This window comes from Gymnoscopelus microlampas (genome assembly GCF_963454915.1).
Source record: "Gymnoscopelus microlampas genome assembly, chromosome: 6".
Classification (NCBI taxonomy): domain Eukaryota; kingdom Metazoa; phylum Chordata; class Actinopteri; order Myctophiformes; family Myctophidae; genus Gymnoscopelus; species Gymnoscopelus microlampas.
The window spans coordinates 58,694,528-58,700,981 of NC_139943.1; positions in this window are offsets into that span (position 1 = coordinate 58,694,528).

Sequence of the window (6,454 nt, forward strand, 5' to 3'; positions counted from 1 at the left end):
CCGTTGTCTTTTCTTTTTCTTTTTCTTCGTCCCAGAAGTTAACAATGTTAATATAATCTTTGTCACAGTCATTTATAGTAGTCCGTGCACTGCATTGAGTCATGCACGAAGAGAAACTATCACTTTTTGAGACAGAATAAGTGTGCACAATATATTACAATGTATAATTGTATGTATTATGCTTTATATTATACAACGCAATAAAGCCAGTGGCTTGTTGCGGTCTTTTCAGACACTGTGTGTGTGTGTGTGTGTGTGTGTGTGTGTGTGTGTGTGTGTGTGTGTGTGTGTGTGTGTGTGTGTGTGTGTGTGTGTGTGAGATGCACAACGAGTGAGCAGGGGCGAAGGGGGGGCGGCCGGTGTTTTCGGCATGGTTTCGGGTTTCAAGCATTGTTTGTGTGGCCACATGTGGAGGAGGATCATGTATACGTCACGGGAGAAGGGAAAAAAAAAAAAAAAACGTGTACACGTGATGCGGAAGTCTGCCGCGGAGGAGCTGTTGAGAGCGGTCGAGCGTACACTTGATGTACACTCGCTCAATGCGGAGGTGGAGAGCCTCCTCGCCTCCTCCACTCGACTCCACTCGCCTCCTCCAAGAAGCACATGAACAATTGGACCGCGACTACTTGAGGTTCGAAGTCGGAGTGACCGAGTGGGAGTGAGCGAGTGGCCGAGATTTTCGGTATTGGAATTTGGCTTTTGTCTCTCCCCAGCTATGGAATGATGTTGTCGCTGATTGGCTCGTTTGCAGTCTATTCTTCTGCCTACACATATACGTCATGTCCTCAAAGATGTGTCTCAAAGAATATGATAATAGGCTCTATTCACAGCAGCCATATTATGAAGACATTCACAGGTGTTACCAATGATACTAATGAAGGCTCAGTTCCATTTAGTGTAGCACAGTGGTTTCCACGACCCCCATAACTGTTACACATCTGTAAGGGGCCAATTGGAAGCCCATGAGGGTCCCTGGACCCCAACTGTAGACCGACTGGTGTTTCCAGTGGGCCAACATGCACAATATTAGCACCCTGACTCTGTTTGACCAGAATGGAACAGAGCCTTCATTAGTATCATTGGTAACACCTGTGAATGTCTTCATAATATGGCTGCGGTGAATAGAGCCTATTGGCAGAATCGCGGAACATTTAGAATATTTGGCTGTCCCGTTTTCATTTTTCACAAGACCGGTGGTTGTTGCAATGACCTGCACTACTATACTTCACCATATATTGCGCTATGACGAAATAAACCCATAAAATGTAACACCGTGTACGTTTCGTAGTGCAATTCCAATGGTCAAAGCTGCATTGTTTCACCCAAAAAAGTAATGGCGGATTCGGCCACTCCCCGAAATACCTGTATGTGTGTCTCAAATAATTCAACTACTACTGAGTTGTGGTGGCTACTCTTTGATCCTCACACAAGTAGGCCTAGTTAAGTACATGTATTCTCTCTCTCTCTCTCTCTCTGGGATCTATTAAGGACTTCAAAGGTAAGAGCTGGTATTATTACTTAATTCAGTGGTTCTCAAACTTTTTCATGTCAAGAACCCCCAAATTGACATTTATTAGCCCGCGGACCCCCATTTGAAAAGAGATGCCAAGGACCCCCATAAGAGAAGATTTTTACGGCTCTAGCAGTGATTTTCAACCATTTTAATTTCTTGAACCCCCAGTTTGACATGCATTATGGCTACGGACCCCCATGTAATGGCATTTCTATCTCTGGGACCCCAATTTATATTGTAAAAATCTATGTTAATTTAACTCTGAGAGTGTACAAATGGAACCAAATGGACCCGTTAGGGTCCATTTGGTTCCATTTGTACACTCTCAGAGTTACAGACCCATAAGGGTTCATTTGGTTCCTAACTACCATTTAGCTGGGGACCCCCTGGAACTCCCTCAAGGACCCCTGGGGGTCCCCGGACCCCACTTTGAGAACCAAAGACTTAATTTAAGAGGAGGAGGTGTGACCAATGCCATTTTGCTATTATGGGTGTGGTAATGTGTTCACTGCACCAAGGTGCTATGCGGTAAAACTGCCCTGAATTAGTCATGGGTGTGTTTGGGCGTTACTTTAATCAATCCAATCAGAGATACCCGCTGCCATTCCCTTTAACATCAGCGCAAGACGCAATGCTATTATCCGTGCATTAAGCGGTGAGAGCAAATCTCACACTGAAAGGACCAAAGAGACTGCTACTGCTGCCCAAAATATCTGATCTCCAAGCAGTGGCGTAATTTGCCTAGGGTTACTGGGTTATGAGAACCCACACACAGGACTTCCACGCAAGGGTGCCATCCAGGAGGGGATTCAACTCAAGTTTTCAAGTAAATGCAGTGGAATAAAAGTACAATATTTGCCTCTGAGATGTAATGGAGTAAAAGTAAAAGTACTTAAAATTGGAAATACTCCAGTAAAGTAAAAACTCCTCAAAAGTGCAGGCCTACTTTAATACAGTACTTGAGTATATAATATACTTAGTTACTTAACACCACTGCAAAACCCATTGCATCCGCTGGGCGTGTCGTGTGATGGAGCATAAACTAGAAAAAATGCTCCTCGGAGCACAGGTGTACACCAGGGCAGGTACGTTATTGTGGCCTGCTGGTGGCGCTATAATAGGCCAATGTGAAAAGGGTGCCATTTATTCTTAGGTCGTTCACGGAAATCGGACACTGCATTCATGATTTGAGGCATTTTGTTCAAAAAATGTGTTGCTAAATAAGACCTGCTGGTGGCGCTATAACAGGCCTATGTGAAAAAGGGTGGCATTTCTTCCTTGGCCTAGTGGCAATGTGTTTGTGAAATTTCACGGAAATCGCAAGCTGCGTTCATGATTTGAAGCATTTTGTTCAAAACGGACCAATCCTGCAAGCGAACCTTAGCCAATGAGGATGGAATATGGGAAATCGGTCAGATCCGTGTTGATCACATGACTATAGAGATAATGTGTATGAGATTTGGTTTGGCTGTCATCTGAAGAATTGCACACCAGGATAAACTTTGTTCAGTAGCATTCGAGTTGACACAGTGAAACCTCGTTGATCTTTACACACATCTACGGCTACGCACAAAGGACACAAATGATCCCATTAACTGTAACAATGACACATCTCCACGGGGTCTAAGGTGTGAATAGTACTTTTACTTCTACTCCACTACATCTCAGAGGCAAATATTGTACTTTTATTCCACTACAATTATTTGAAAACTTTGCAGATTTTGATAATTATTACAAAACATACAGTAACCATTTCAGCCCTACAAATATGTTTGCCCCAATGCCCCATCACCCAAACCGAAATAAACAAACAAGCTATTTTTGAAAAATCGTGAAAAGGTGTGCAAATCATAATATCTTTTAAAGCGATCTTTGCTTCTGGCGGTACCTCTCACAACATATTTTGAGATGGGGGTCAGCGACCAAATACATTTGGGGGTCCTTGACATGAAAACATTTGAGAATCACTGATATATAGCAACATAATGTTAATTTTTTTAAAGAAAACTGTTAGGATTTAGAAGACATTTTTAGAAAGACCGGGAACGCATCAGTGTCATCTTAAGATTTCTTTGGCTATTCAAAAATAGCAGATATACAAGCTCATAGCGCGGCACTCGCATGAGCTCGTAGTTCTGCAATTTTTGAAAAATCATGAAAATGGGTGCAAATCTTTGAATATATATATTTTTAAAGTGAACATTTGTCACTCAAATCTCTGCTTCTGGAGGTCCCTGGAACAGACTATTTTACACATGTTCGCTTTAAAAAATGCATATTCAAAGATTTCCACAAAAGTTTGACGATTTAAAAAAAAAATAGCAGATCTACAAGCTCATAGTGCGGCACTTGTAGATCTGCTATTTTTTGAATAGCCAAAGAAATCTGAAAATGACAGAGATGCGTTCCTGGTCTTAAAGAGTTAAATACCAATCCCATTGATAATTATTTAACCCTGTCCTCTACCCTGAGCCATCCCAAACTAGCAAAGTGTGTTGGAACTAGGTGGGTATTGTAGTCGTATCAGTTTGTTTTGGGAGGTCTGAAGTGCCACTGCACACATTGCCGACTGCGCCCGTCAAACCACCGCACGTAGCAGCAGCCCACTTCAAGTAGCTCTAGTCTAGAACAATACAACAATACTAATGGTGCTGTAATTGGCCTCCGGACAAAGTAAAGGAAAAGGTCTTGATGAGTCACCATCAAGGTTAAAATAGTTATGTGTCTAATTCAGTTAGTTTTAAAGTTTTAAGTACTTTCTAGAGCGTATTTGCTAGTTTTTATTAATTTGTATTACTTTATACATTCGGCCCTTTTCAATCCAGCACCAAATACACAAGCAAGTCAGGTGCAGGATTGAAAAGGGCCAGAGTAAGTATTGTGTAATAAAAACTCAAGAAAAGATAGCATTTAAAAAATAAAAAACTAAGGGCATTTTGTCTATCATTTCAGTTTGTTTTAGTTAGTTTAGTTAACACAAAATATAGTTTCGGTTAGTTATCTTTTCTTATTTTTCTGTTTTTTATTTATTTCAGTTAACAAAAAATAATTAATTAATTAATAATTAAAAATGAAAATGAATTAATAATACAATTTTAGTTTTTGTTATTTAGCTTGTTATATATATAACAAGCTAAATATATTTTACTTCAAAAAAAAATTGGTAATTTTATCTTCTACTCAGACAGTTTTTAAGTTGCCTGATTCAGTATTTAGATATTTGATATTCATTTTATCAGACACGCCCCCTTCCTATACAAATCCATTGTAACTTCAAACTCCATTTTAACCATGTTAGAACAGATCATTTTCCATTAATTTTTGGGGTAAATGAAGACAATTAAATACAATAAAAAAAAGTACTAATGAAAAAAGTTATCGAAAAAACATGGCCCCTTCACGTATTAGGAGGGCAGTATGAGTCACCAGAACCAACGACGGGTGTTTTTGATTAATCTAACATGGTTAAAATGGAGTTTGAAGTTACAATGGGTTTGTATAGGAAGGGGGCGTGTCTGCTAAAATGAATATCAAATATCTAAATACTGAATCGAGGAACTTAAAAAGTGTCTGGGGTGCTCCCAAAAGCCAGAGTAGACAATAAAATTACCCAAATTGCACTCGGGTGGCGGCGTGGCGCAATGCTAAAGTCCCTGCCCACCACCACGGAGATTGTGGGTTCAAATCCAACGTGGTGCATCCGGCTTTGTCGAGTGTCTACACCAGTGTTTATCAACCCTGGCAAGCGGACCTTTTTTGGACCGTGAGTAATGCTATGGTGTGCCGCGCCGTTTGAAGGTGTGAAAAAGAACCCCCGCACACACACACACACACACACACACACACACACATAATAGATACGTGGGCTCAGGCTGCCGCTGCCTTGAGCTCATAGTCTGGCGCAGACACACAGGCACAGCCAATCGACCCTCGCCCATAGGAATGCAAATGTGTGGCTTTGTCTTCATGCGGCCATCACATGTACTCCCCTGGCAGGTACTCAGGAACGGGCCGATACGGCGTTCAGCAGATCCGCCAAACCGGGAAGAAGAGGGGCTGTCAAAAACCCATGTTATTACCTGCCGCATGTCCAACAATAAAACACATACAGGCCTACTAACGTTAAATCCACATGAGTGTTAGTTTTCTTATAAAGTGCTTCTAAATCACTCCAGTGTGTTTCTGTCAACGTAATCCGTGTAGTTTGGTGTTTAATTACTCCTCCACGGAGAGAATCGCTTGTAACTTCAAGCTGGGGAGCCGTCGATATAACATAACGGGAAAACTCGCCCCAAAACACGCCTGCCCCCATTCCTTTTCACGGACCAGCGGTTCTTATATTCCTGTATTTGTTTTACTGAGGATAAGGTTAGAAATAAGTTTAGGGTTAGCCATATTATTAGTTTTACTGAGGTTACGTTTAGGAATAAGGTTAGGTTTAGGCATAGTTTAATGAGGTTACGTTTAGGAATACCAGGTGAATACCACCGGATTTCCCCCGGGATGACTGTTTTGGGGCGAGAGTTTTGGTGTTCGTCTGTAGTGGGCAACAGCGCATGCGTCCGCAATAATGCTATCAGGATCACATTATTAGATATTATTATCAGATATTAGAAGTATATTGGGTTCCAAATATACCAAAGAAGTTTTACTCTGGGATGGTTTTCAGACTCCTCCATTCATTGCACTGACCCAAGTTTATATATTTGTAGGCCAAAGATTTATATATTTATAATGGTCAGGGTTTGTGTGTGTGTGTGTGTGTGTGTGTGTGTGTGTGTGTGTGTGTGTGTGTGTGTGTGTGTGTGTGTGTGTGTGTGTGTGTTAAGTGACAATTAAGGGATGCCTTAATTGTCTCCATATTTAAGAAGGGGGATAAGGCAGACTGCGGAAACTACCGTGGCATTTCTCTCCTGTCCACCATAGGGAAAGCCCTAGCTC